The following is a 12,372-nucleotide window of genomic DNA, read 5'->3' as shown; positions in this document are numbered from 1 at the left end:
GACAAAATATTCATATATACAAACAATTTTTAAATTTAAAAAATACATCTTACTAATTATTTTTAAAAGTAGGCAGTATCCTTTGCTGGGAAGAAGAAATAGCCACACCAATTCACTTATAGTAAGTAATGTTTGACTCAATGAAATTAACCAGTGACAGATCTAGAAAAGGGCTGGGATGACCAACACACCAATTATGTCCTATGTGAGTGTTTAAATGACATTCTTTACATAAGCTTCCTATGGTCAGATAATCCATATACTTTTTGGTCTTCTCCCCCAATGCTTACTCAGTGATTGTATGAAACTGAAGCAAGAATGAAAAACAGGAGCTAAAGAGATGGCTCAGAGGTTAAGAACACTGACTGCTCTCCCAGAGGTCCTGAGTTCAATTCCCAGAAACCACATGTAATAGGATCCAATGCCCTCTTCTGTTATGTCTGAAGATAGCTACAGTATACTCATATACATAAATCAACTTTTTTAAATCTTAAAAAAAAAAAGAAAAAAAGAAAAAAAAAGAACAGAATGGCTCAACAACATGCATACCCATCATGGAACTGGCCCTATCACTGCTGATAGCTAATCTGTACAATATCTAGTGAACGTAGGCAGCTATCATTAACAGGTTGACTATATTGGGCCCTTTCATCATGATAGGGATGGCAATTTGTCCTCTCTAGGAGAAAAATGGTTTGGTTTGGTTTGGTTTTGGTTTTTCAAGATAGGGTTCTCTGTTTAACAGCCCTGGCTGACTTGGAACTAGCTTTGTAGACCAGGCTGGCCTAGAATGCAGAGATTCACCTGCCTCTCTGCCTCCCCAGTGCTGGGATTAAGGGTCTGTGCCACTACACCCAGCTGAGAAATAATTCTCAACAGGGACTTTAGCACCAGTGAGTGTTCAGTCAAAAGACAGAAGGCACATCAAGAACCTAGGCATGGTAGCACAAACCTTTAATCCTAGTACTCAGAAGGCAAAGGATCTCTAGAGTTTACAAGCCAGCCTACTTAGTCTACATAAGGAGTTCCAGGACATCCAAGGTTATATAAAGAAATCTTGTCAAACAAAACAAATCTATATAGGGGCCACATACCACTGAAAAGAGTTAGCTGATTCTTAGTAAAGAATAGGATCAATAAAAACAGGAGTAAATACAGGAGCAGTCACAGATCTGAGGTACAATGTTCAAGGATAAATTTGATGCATATTATTCCATTTAATATTTTCTGTATGTGATATATGTATACCTATGGATCCAAGTATACATGAGGGTGCATACACCCTTGTGCATCCATACAGAAGCCAGAAGTTGGATGTTTTCCTCTATCAGTACCTATCCTATTGTTTTTAGCTTTTTAAAATATTTGTTTATTTATATTTTTTCTCTGTGTTGAGTGTGAAATGGCACAAGTGCAGAGGTCAGAGGAAAACTTACAAGACTTACTTGGTTCAATCTTTCTACCATGTGGTTCCTTACAATTCAGGTTGGCAGCAAGTACCTTTAGCCAATGAACCATCTTGCTAGCCCTGAGACAGGATCTATTACTTATTGAGCCTAGAGTTCATCATGTTGGCTAGACTATCTTGCCAGAAAGCCCTCAAGATCTGCCTGCTTCTACTCTCCCAGTACTGGAGTTACTGGTACATGCTACTATACCTGTTTTTGTTTGTTTTGCTTACATAGGTGCTAGGGATCTGAACCCAGGTCCTCATACTTACACAACAAGCATTTTGCCCACTGAGCCATCGCCCTAGCTCCTCATGAATAAAAATAATTCCTGCCAGGCGTGGTGGTGCACGCCTTTAATCCCAGCACTTGGGAGGCAGAGGCAGGCAGATTTCTGAGTTCGAGGCCAGCCTGGTCTAGAAAGTGAGTTCCAGGACAGCCAGGGCTACACAGAGAAACCCTGTCTTGGAAAAAAAAAAAAAAAAAAAAAAAGCCTTCTAGCTCAGCCAAAATAAGATTCAAACATCACTGGAGACAAGCAGCTATAGCCCCAGAATGGATATCTGCTTGAATACCATAAGGAAGCTGATAAATAGAAAACTATCCTTTAGGAGTGCAGATGAAACTTCTCAGGCTATCCTTGAACCTGCCTCAGCCTTCCTGCCCTGAAAATAGACAGGTCTGTATCACCAATCCTGGCAAAATTTATCAGAAAGCCACCTTCTATTTACATGCGTAACTTCAGCTACATAAAAGGCAGAGGCAAAAGGATCACTTAAGCCTAAAAGTTTGAGGCCAGAATCAGTTTTTTTTTAAAAGCCCAGAAAGGGAGGGGGGAGGGGAAAGAAGGGAAGGGGATGGGATGGGAAGGGAAGGGAGAAGGAAAGGAAGGAAAGAAGAAAGAAGCCATCTTCTGTGTGCTGGTAGCACCCAGTGCCTGTGGAAAGTAATGCTGGACTCTTATGGGAAGCCAAAGAATTTGTCAGGAAGCTGTTTATTGTAATTTACTGAAATCTAGAGAAGGCACAGAGAAGTGGGATCAGAAGCCCTCTCTACTTGCAAGTCCTACAAACCCACTGCTGACAAAAAGAGACACTTGGTAGAGGGCAACTCAAATGTCACATATGACAGTGGGTATGTGTGGAGCCAAGAGGCAATGAACTGCTAACTGGCACACCTTCCTGCTCACATTTTTCCATGCTGGCTGCAGACACAATGCCTCTTGGCTTTAGCACCTCTTTCTGCTTACTCAGTGAAAAGAGCCAGGTCTCATACTGATGCTCCTGGGCTTACGTCCCAATAAACTTCACGAAGTAAGGAGGCAATGTACTACTATAGCTACTGCACAGCCTGCTGAAATCAAGCAAATACTGGGTATTGTGGTGCACACCTTTAATTCTAGCATTCGCCTAGAAAAACAAGGCCGTTCTCTGAGTTCCAGACCTGCCTGGTCTAAGAAGTGAGTTCCAGGATATCCTGTGGTACACAGAGAAACTCTATCTTTAAAAACAAAAACAAATACAAAACAAAAACAAAGTATGGCTTTGGCTTTTGTACCATGTTAAAAATAAAGGCCCTCTATAATTGTTACCAGTAAGAAACATCAATAGAGGGAGCTAGAGAGATAGAGTCAGGAGGGAAGGCTTCCCTTTCAGGGTCTGCTAGATATAACACAGGCAGGCTCCTGGAAAACACTTGCACTGCCTCTACAGATGAGCTTCTTAGACTGCATTTCTCCAGAGCTAGGTGTATGAAAAGCACAGCTTATGTAATATTTGACAATGTGTGCTTTCTCTACCTCTGGACTTTAGAAATAGCAGAATAACAGAACATGAATCTGATGCATCTGTATCCCAACCCTTATTACTGTTCCTGCTTTCCACTAAGCCCCATTCATGCCTCCACCTACCAGCATCCCTCAGCACTGACAGACTAGCCAACCTTCATTCCACGTAATGGCTTGGAGCTGTCCTGGCTCATACTTATACCATTCTTACAGACAGACAGACACACACACACCCTTGCCCAAGAGGTCTGCTACACCAGCTGTGGCCCTAGTCAGTTCTGGCAACTCTCTTGTGCTGTGTACTCACCCATCACTCACAGCTCTCTTACACTCCAGGTTATTCTGACTTAGCTCTGGCCCAGGAACCCTGATCAACTACTCATTATAATTCTATCTTCCATAGGTCTGATCTCCAGCCTTGGAGAGAAGGCTCCTTTCAAATATGTTCCTTGGTATTTGTTTTTGTTTTTGTTGTTGTTGTGGTGGTTTTTGTTTTTCGAGACAGGGTTTCTCTGTGTAGCCCTGGCTGTCCTGGAACTCACTTTGTAGACCAGGCTGGCCTCAAACTCAGAAATCCGCCTGCCTCTGCCTCCCGAGTGCTGGGATTAAATGCATGCGCCACCACGCCCAGCTTGGTATTTGTTTTAAATGGCTAAAGTTTGTAGCTATGCAGTGGTGTGCATGCCTTTAATTCCAGCACTCAGGAGGATGCAGTGGATCTGAGTTCTAGACTAGCCTGGTCTACAGAGCAAGTTCCATGACAGCCAAGGACTTCTGGTCTTAAAGAACAGTCCCACTAGGCCTAGCAGTGGTGGCGCACGCCTGCAATCCAAGCACTTAGGGTTCGAGGCCAGCCTGGTCTACAGAGTGATTTCCAGGACAGCCAGGGCTACACAGAGAAACCCTGTCTCAAAACAAACAAACAAACAAACAAACAAACAAAAAACAAAAACAGTCCCACTAGATACAGAATAGTCTACATAAATGACCAATACATGATACTTGGGTCTTCTGTGGTCAGATAGACAAATTTGAGATAAGAAAGGGTTTAAAATACTCTCACTGCTAAGCTTGATGAAAGAAAGGAAGAAAGAAAGAAAGAAAGAAAGAAAGAAAGAAAGAAAGAAAGAAAGAAGAGAAGAGAAGAGAAGAGAAGAGAAGAGAAGAGAAGAGAAATCCCAAGTAGTTTACAATGGGCCTGACCATCTGTATTCACACCTCTGAACCAACAAGCTAAAAAGCAATTTATTGACCAGAATAGCTGAAGTTACATACAGACTTCATCATTAAGAACTAATTGTCTAGGAATAAAACTCTTAATTAAATGTACCAACAAAGTGAAAAAACTGAGAAAAAAATTACCAACTATGACAATAGTGAAGGGGGAAAGAAAATGAAACATGTAAAATCTGAAAATGTGAATTTTGTTTGAAAATGTCTTTCCTAAACTAAGCTCCTTTCCATAATGTTGATGTGACTTCCCAGATTAGTAACACTGGCACTGATAAATGTTCCAACAATGTGAATCATCTGAATTTGTTATAAAACAGAATGAAGAAGAAAATAACAAAACATTACCCCAGAACCATATGTCCCTCACCAACAAATTTTAGTCAGCATGAATTCTGTATTTGTACCTACCTGTTTCTAAATATAATAGCTACAAAATCAAGACTGTATTGAAATAAATAAAAAAACCACAGACTAGCAGAACACTCACTTATCATATCTCAGTGTAAGCCATCATCAAGGGGAAGCTAACAGTCTGTATGTTAGAAACAGTGAGAGAGGGAGCTGCACTGGAACTCTGCAGTCAGAAAGCCTGAATTTCAATTCCAACTCCATCTCCCAACAGGCTATGTGCAACCTTAAGAAGCCTCCCCAACTCCTTTTGCACTGTTTTGAGAAACTCTGTAAGCTCTGAAAAACAGTTTTTAAATCAATACTGAAAATTATAGTTACTCAGAGAACACTTGGAATAAAAGAGTACAACACTGGTTAACACTCACTACCCACTCTTCATCCTCCAAGTGCTTAGCACTTCTTGGCCTGTGTCTTCATTCACTTATTAATGTATTTTTTAAAAAATCTACTCAGGCTTACCAGAGAACCAAGTAAGAGGCTGAATTATTATATATATAGGTCATGAGCTTAAATGCAGACTCTGAAGTCTAGACCCTTGAGCATAGTGATTACCAGTCAAAATGGCCACTACTTGCCATCTTTTTGTTGTTCTTAAGTATGATTATTAGGTGTTTATACCATTGTATGACACATGCCTCCTTCAACCCTCATTATGACATTATTACACTATCCATCTGACATGGGGGAGCTATTTATTGCCATTAAAATGAGGAAATACAGAGGTTTAGAGAGATAGCTCAGTTAGCAGCATTGGCAGCTCTTGTAGAGGACCTGGGTTCTGTTCTAAGCATTCACATGATGGTTTACAACCACCTGTAACTACAAGTTCTCAGGAATACAATGCATTCCTCTACCCTCTGTGTGTAACACATGCATGTGGTACAGACATACATACAGGTATACACCCATACACATAAAATAAAAATTGTTTTTTAACTGACAAAATGTAGCTCTGTTGGTAAAGTACTTGCCACACAAACATGAGAACCAGTTCAGATCCCCAGCACCCACAGAGCAAGTCCAGGAGTACAAGCCATATGAGATCAGTATAATGAAGACAAAAATGAAGTGAATGAAACTGTTTCAGATCATCCTTTACCCTGAAGCCAAGGCTTGAGCTTGTCAATCTTGCAGCAACGGTCCTGCCTCAGTCTTCTGTGCACTACACTAGGCTTACAGGTATGCATCACCATACCCGTAATTGTTTTTAATGTTTTTCCTGTGCTGTGGGTCCAACCCGGGCTCCTCCCTTTTGCAAGTGCTCTACAACTGACTACATGCCTGTCTTAGTTTGGGTTTTACTGCTGTGAGCAGACACTATGACCAAGGAAAATCTTATAAAGGACAACATATATTTGCGGCTGACTTATAGGTTCAGAGGTTCAGTCCACTATCATCAAGGTGGAAGCACAGCAGGCATGGTAAAGGCAGAGCTGAGAGTTCTATGTCTTCATCTGAAGGTTGCTAGTGAAGACTGCCTTCCAGGCAGCGAGGATGAGGTTCTTAAGTCCACACCCACAGTGACACACCAACTCCAACAGGGCTATATCTTCTAATAGTGTCAACTTCCTGGGTGAACATATACAAATCATCACAATACCCAATCCTTAAAAACACCGTATAAGGGCTAGCGAGATGGCTCAGAGGATAAGAGCACTGAATGCTCTTCCAAAGGCCCTGAATTCAAATCCCAGCAACCACATGGTGGCTCAAAACCACCCGTAATGAGCTTTGACATCCTCTTCTGGTGGATCTGAAGACAGCTACAGTATACTTATGTATAATAATAAATCTTTAAAAAAAAAACCCACTGTATACATTTACTGTGTACCATGTAATGGTTTCTGTTTAGTTGGTTGGTGTTTTGGTTTGGTTTGGGATTTTGGTTTTTGTTTGTTTGTTTGTTTGTTTGAGATAGGGTTTTTCTGGTTAGCTTGACTGTACTGGAACTAACTCTCTCTGTAGACCAGGTTGTCCTGGAACCTAATCAGAATCTGCTGCCTCTGCCCACCACTGCTCGGTTGCCATATGATTTCTTTAGTAGAAGGTGAACACAATGTGATGTTTTAGTAGATGGTATACACTATTATATCAGTAGATGATATGCACTGTGATGTTCAGGAGTATGTGATACATGTTGTGCTCAGAGTAGTCGATGACATACATAGCCATGTTTCAGGAGATGGTATTCATTGTCATGTTCAGTAGTACATGGCATACATCATCATACTTTGGTAGATGGCATATCAAGTATATATTATATAGTATATTTCAAATCCTTCTAGGGCTAGAGATGGCATTCTTCCTAAGCATGCACAAGAGCCTTTTTATCCCAAGATCCTTTTTAAAAAAAATCTACGGGGAAAGACAGGTTGGAAAGGAAGAAAGAAGTGAGAAAAGGAATAAGGGAAATTCTGTCTTTAGAGTGTGGTATAGTGTTAAACATTGTTAACTCCAGCACTTGTCAAGAAGTCAAAGGACCCAGGAATCAAGACCAGCCTCAACTACAGAGGGCAGCGGTCCTCAACCTTCCGAATGCCATGACCCTTTAATACCCTCATGTTATAGGAGTCATGGTATGGTGACCCCCAACCTTAAAATTATCTTCATTGCTACTTTATAACTAAATTTCTACTGATATGAATCATAAATACCTGATATGCAGGATGAATGACCTGTTTCGGGAACTATTTTAAAAAAACAAATCAGCACGTTCCTGTGTTTGTGCCAGCAACTCTTGGCCCTGCTGCGGTCCTGCAGGCTCTGTCTCTACCCGCCAACTCTCCAGCGAGCTGGAGCTTGTAAGTTCCTTTTGCTGCCACACCAGCCCAATGTTATGACCGCCCCCCCAACAGCCCCCCCATGGTCAGCTGCCACACCACCCAACAATCCAGTAAAAACAAAACTCTAGAAGCTGATAATTAACAAAACAGATTTATTTATCAATAAATTTTCAATTCACAAGATGCCAATACAATAATTTCAGAACCAACTGATGATAAAAGTTGCCCACTTCTATTATAAAAATTATCCCAAATATTCTATCCTTTATGATATCATAACTATCTGTGGTTATTAAAAACCACGCTGGCCGGGTGTGGTGGCACACACCTTTAATCCCAGCACTCAGGAGGAAGAAGCATCCCAAGATGCTGTCTCTGTAACTCTTAGCTCCTCCTCCCTTTCCCTGTCCAATCACAGGCTCCAGCTGTGCTAATATTTTAATGTAATTTGACAGGGAAAATCCTGTCACACTATATACATGTTCTTCTCTGTGCACACTTATGTGAATTCAGGTAGAGCCTAGAGGTTAATGTCAGGTGTTTTCTATTAATCTCCACCTTATGCTTTTGAGATTTAACTCTTTTGAGTCTCACATTGAACTTTACTGATTCAGCTAGACTGGCTGCCAGCAAACATCAAGAATCTGCTCTACCTCTGGATATATTACACATACACAGTGGAAGAAAAAGAAATGCACCAGTGCACATACATGCATACAACAGAGCAGCACATATACATAATGTGGTGAAGAGAGCAAGGATATGTTCCTTTTATTTTCAGATGAAAATAAGATAGAATCTCACCCTTTCCCCTTATTTACTTCATCTTGGGCAAAGGAGAAATGAAATTTTCACAGGAGAAAATGAAATAATTCAGAATCAGCTTTTTTTTTTTTCCTTTTTATTGTCCTCTACCTTCAGTCCTACTACTGCTTGGGAGAATGGGGGCAGGACATGTATAGGATGTTGTACTTGAGTCAGCCCTATAACTGGAGTCCAGAAGGTCCAATACCTCCTCCCCACAGATATGTAAAGACACAGACATTATGATTAATCAATGCCAGTGCTGCTCAGCCCTCAGTATAACTTAACTTTTTATAAAATAAGCAGTGACTAATCATTTCTTTAAAGTCTCAGATGTATGAATGGCATGTGATAATATGTACTCAGTCCTACTATGATTATCTATCTTACCTACTCTATGTCTATGTGTTTTATACACATATCACAAAGCACTTTATCCCACTGTCCCACTAAATATGAATGTTCTGTAATTAACTTATTTTGTACAATATACCACTGACATTCTCAATGGTCATATCAGAACTTTTTAGAATTAACTATGAAAATGGCCAGGTACACATTTGTAATCCTTGCACTGAGAAGGCTGAGACAGGACAAGACTTTTCAAAGCCAGTCTGGAAAATACAACCAGACCTAGTCTTAGAAAAGGGAGAAGGGAGGGAAGGCAGGTGAGGGTAGAACAGAGCAGAGTAAGGTAGCTAATGTCTTTATATTTCAGTACTTAAGACACTGAGGCAGGCAGATCTCTGAATTTACTGAGAGCCTGGTCTATACAGCAAGCAGCAAGCAAGAAAGGAACGAAGAAAGAAATATACCATAAGCAGCTCTTTAAGAAACACATAATTAGAGCTAGAGAGATGGCTCAGGAGTTTCAGAACATGAACTGTTCTTGAAGAGTCTAGAGATAATCCAAAAAGAAGGTCTCAGTCTTCTGGAATATGCAAAGGTAGCAAAGGCCGACTGTAGGCTTAAAATTTTTAAACTCTATTTTTAATAAAAGATTTTAACCTTCTCTCTAGCCACCAGAGGTAGTGGGAAAGAAGGGTTATTAGGATGGGAAGGGACGCGGACCTGTTTAGAAATTGTTCTTGGGCTGGAGAGATGGCTCAGTGGTTAGGAGCACAGAGGACCTGAGTACAATTCCCAGCAACCACATGGTGGCTCACAACCATCTGCAATGGGGTCTGATGCCCTCTTCTGGTACATCTGAAGAGAGCAATGGTGTACTTATATACATAAAATAAATAAATAAATCATTAGAAATTGTTCTTTGGCCGGGAGGTGGTGGCACACGCCTTTAATCCCAGCACTCGGGAGGAAGAGGCAGGCGGACTTCTGAGTTCGAGGCCAGTCTGGTCTACAAAGTGAGTTCCAGGACAGCCAGAGCTACACAGAGAAACCCTGTCTCGAAAAACCAAAAAAAAAAAAAAAAAAAAAAAAAAAAAAAGACTGACCAATATCCAAAATTGTGTGTATGTGTGTGTGTATATATATATATATATATATATATATATATATATATATATATATATATATATACAAGCAAAAGGAAAATGATGCCCCCAAATCACCAGGAAGCAATTTTAAAAGAGCAATGCCCTCATTCACAAAAGGTGGGGTGGATGGTTTTGGATCATTCAATATTCATGGATGGATATTTGTCATCACTTAAAAGGGTAGGTTGCTAGTTAATAGTCTTGACCAGAGATGAAATATAATGAGGGAGATTGGATTCAGGGAATTCTTTTTCTTTCCTCTATCCTTTTTTCTCTACTATCTAGTGTTAGCGAGAAAGGGGTGGAAAAAGGATAAGCAAAAGAGGGGGGTAGGGAAATGGGAATAATAGGCATAAAGGGTAGATTATTGAATATACTCTTTAATTATATAGAGCTTTCTACTAGTCAAAGAGGTATAGATCAGATTGTGTACTGATATAAAATTAAGATTATATTTGGTATAGATCTTTGTACATTAATACAAAATTAAGGTCTATTTGGTTACAACATACTATGTAGCAACCTTTTTAAAGGTATTATAGCTATGTAATTCTTAACAATCCAAGGATAAGTTCTAGTACAAACTATTTAGGAAAATTTAAAAATGTAAGTTAGTAGTCAGACAGTCAAACCCATGGTCATGTTAGATACTAGTTTAGGTAATTACAGAAATATGTTTCCAAGGTTAAACAGATAGTAAATACCTAGAAACAATTCAGATATACTATGCATAAATAGATGGTCTTCAAAAACCTCAGTGATCTACAGAATATGGTAAAGATAATTTATTAAAAGGCCTTTTTTGACAGTGAGAAAGGTCTGTTACTGGCAGTACCCCCATTCTACTTCAAAGCAGATGACGAGCATTGAAGAACCTCAATATGGGGTCTGCTTCAAAAGTGGCAAGCTAGCCACTGGCCGCAGGAAAGCTGACTGCCAAGCTTTACAGGAACTAGATCTTTCAAAATTCCTCTTTCATAAAAAAGCTTGTCATATACTTGGCCAGAAGGCTGAATATGATGCTCAAACAACAGAGCGATTTTAGGGGACTGTAGAGGCAGCCAGCTTTCTCTGTCTTATTTCTATAGTTTTGGAAGCTACTTGCCTACATACTCAAGTAATATTCTTCCTTCTCAGGTCTCAGATTGGGTTATAATCTTACATATAAGTTTAAGTTGTGTAAGATTTAAGAAAATGGTTTGGGGCAGGGGGTGGGGGAAGAGATGGTTCAGTGATTAAGTATTGGCTGCTCTTACAGGTTCTGAGTTCAATTCCCAGCAACCACATAGTGGCTTACATCCATCTATAAGTGGATCTGATGCCCTCTTCTGACATGCAGATGTAGATACAGATAGAGCACTCATACATAAATAAATCTTGAAAAGGTTTTAAGTGTAAGAAGATGTTTTAGGTTCGTAATTCAAGTTGTGATAGAAACTGATTTAGGTATAGAACTCTGAACTCACCAAGATAGGCTAGATAGTGGAATATTTTCTCCAAAGCTGCCAAATATGTATGGACTGGACAGTGTGACTTTAAAGCTTACCTAATAGTTTTCACAATTGTTATTATTGTATATAGTTTATTATTGTAAGAGAAAAGGCCTTTATTGGACTAAATGGGGGAAATATACAAAGAATTTCTTGTGTGAAAGCATCACCTGTCAATAAGATGCTGATGGCCTATTAGCAAAAGGCAGGAACTAGAAAGTGGGACATTCAAGAGAGAAAGGATTCTTGGGTAGTCAGATGTAAGAGTAGATTCGCCACAAATGCTAATCGAGATGGTCTATGAAACTAAAGGAAAGGTAACTACCCGTGTGGCATGACTTAGACTAGTTTAAACAGGTTAATTAAGTTACAAGCTAGTGGGAACAAGCCCAAGCTTATGGCCTAAGCATTTATTCACAAATAAGAAGCCTCGGACTCTCATTTCAGGGAACTTGGACACAGGTGGAAAAGCCCATGGTTACAGCAGAGGACCTGGAGTTCCTGAGTTCAATTCCCAGCACATACCTCAGGCAGCTTTCAAGTACCTGTAACTCTAGCTTCAGGGGATGACTCTGACCTCCTCAGACACATGTGAGCACACATACAATCTTCTTTGTTTATTTTTGGTTTTCCAAGGCAGAGTTTCCCTGTGAAGCCCTGACTGGCCTGGAAGTTACTCTGTAGACCAGGCTAGCCTTAAAATCAGAGATCTGCCTGCCTCTGTCTCCAAGAGTGCTAGGATTAAAGGTGCCTCCTGAAAACAAAAATATTCTTTAGGAAGAAATATATAATTAAGCTAGAGGTTGTAATACAGTCATATAAACTCAACACAAAAGTGGTGCTGGACAAGAAAATAAAGAGTTTGAGGCCAGCTTCAGGTACATAGGGAGTCTGAGGCAACATGGGCTTTATGAGATTTTT

The 12,372-nt window shown here is 40.1% G+C and overlaps 1 protein-coding gene and 1 non-coding gene across 7 annotated transcripts in view; one reads left to right on the top strand and one right to left on the bottom strand.

Annotated features, from left to right (window-relative positions):
* Fam193a (family with sequence similarity 193 member A) overlaps positions 1 to 12,372 on the bottom strand; it is a 124,973-nt gene that overhangs the window by 91,101 nt on the left and 21,500 nt on the right. The window lies entirely within an intron of this gene.
* LOC115031239 (small nucleolar RNA U13) lies at positions 5,455 to 5,558 on the top strand. The gene has a single exon (XR_003836848.1). It is a non-coding gene; the product is annotated as a small nucleolar RNA U13 (small nucleolar RNA).

This window comes from Mus caroli, unplaced genomic scaffold (genome assembly GCF_978045245.1).
Source record: "Mus caroli unplaced genomic scaffold, Mus_caroli_1 scaffold_4, whole genome shotgun sequence".
Classification (NCBI taxonomy): Eukaryota; Metazoa; Chordata; class Mammalia; order Rodentia; family Muridae; genus Mus; species Mus caroli.
Note: the sequence above shows the minus strand (reverse complement) of the source record. Positions and strands in the feature narration are given on the sequence as shown.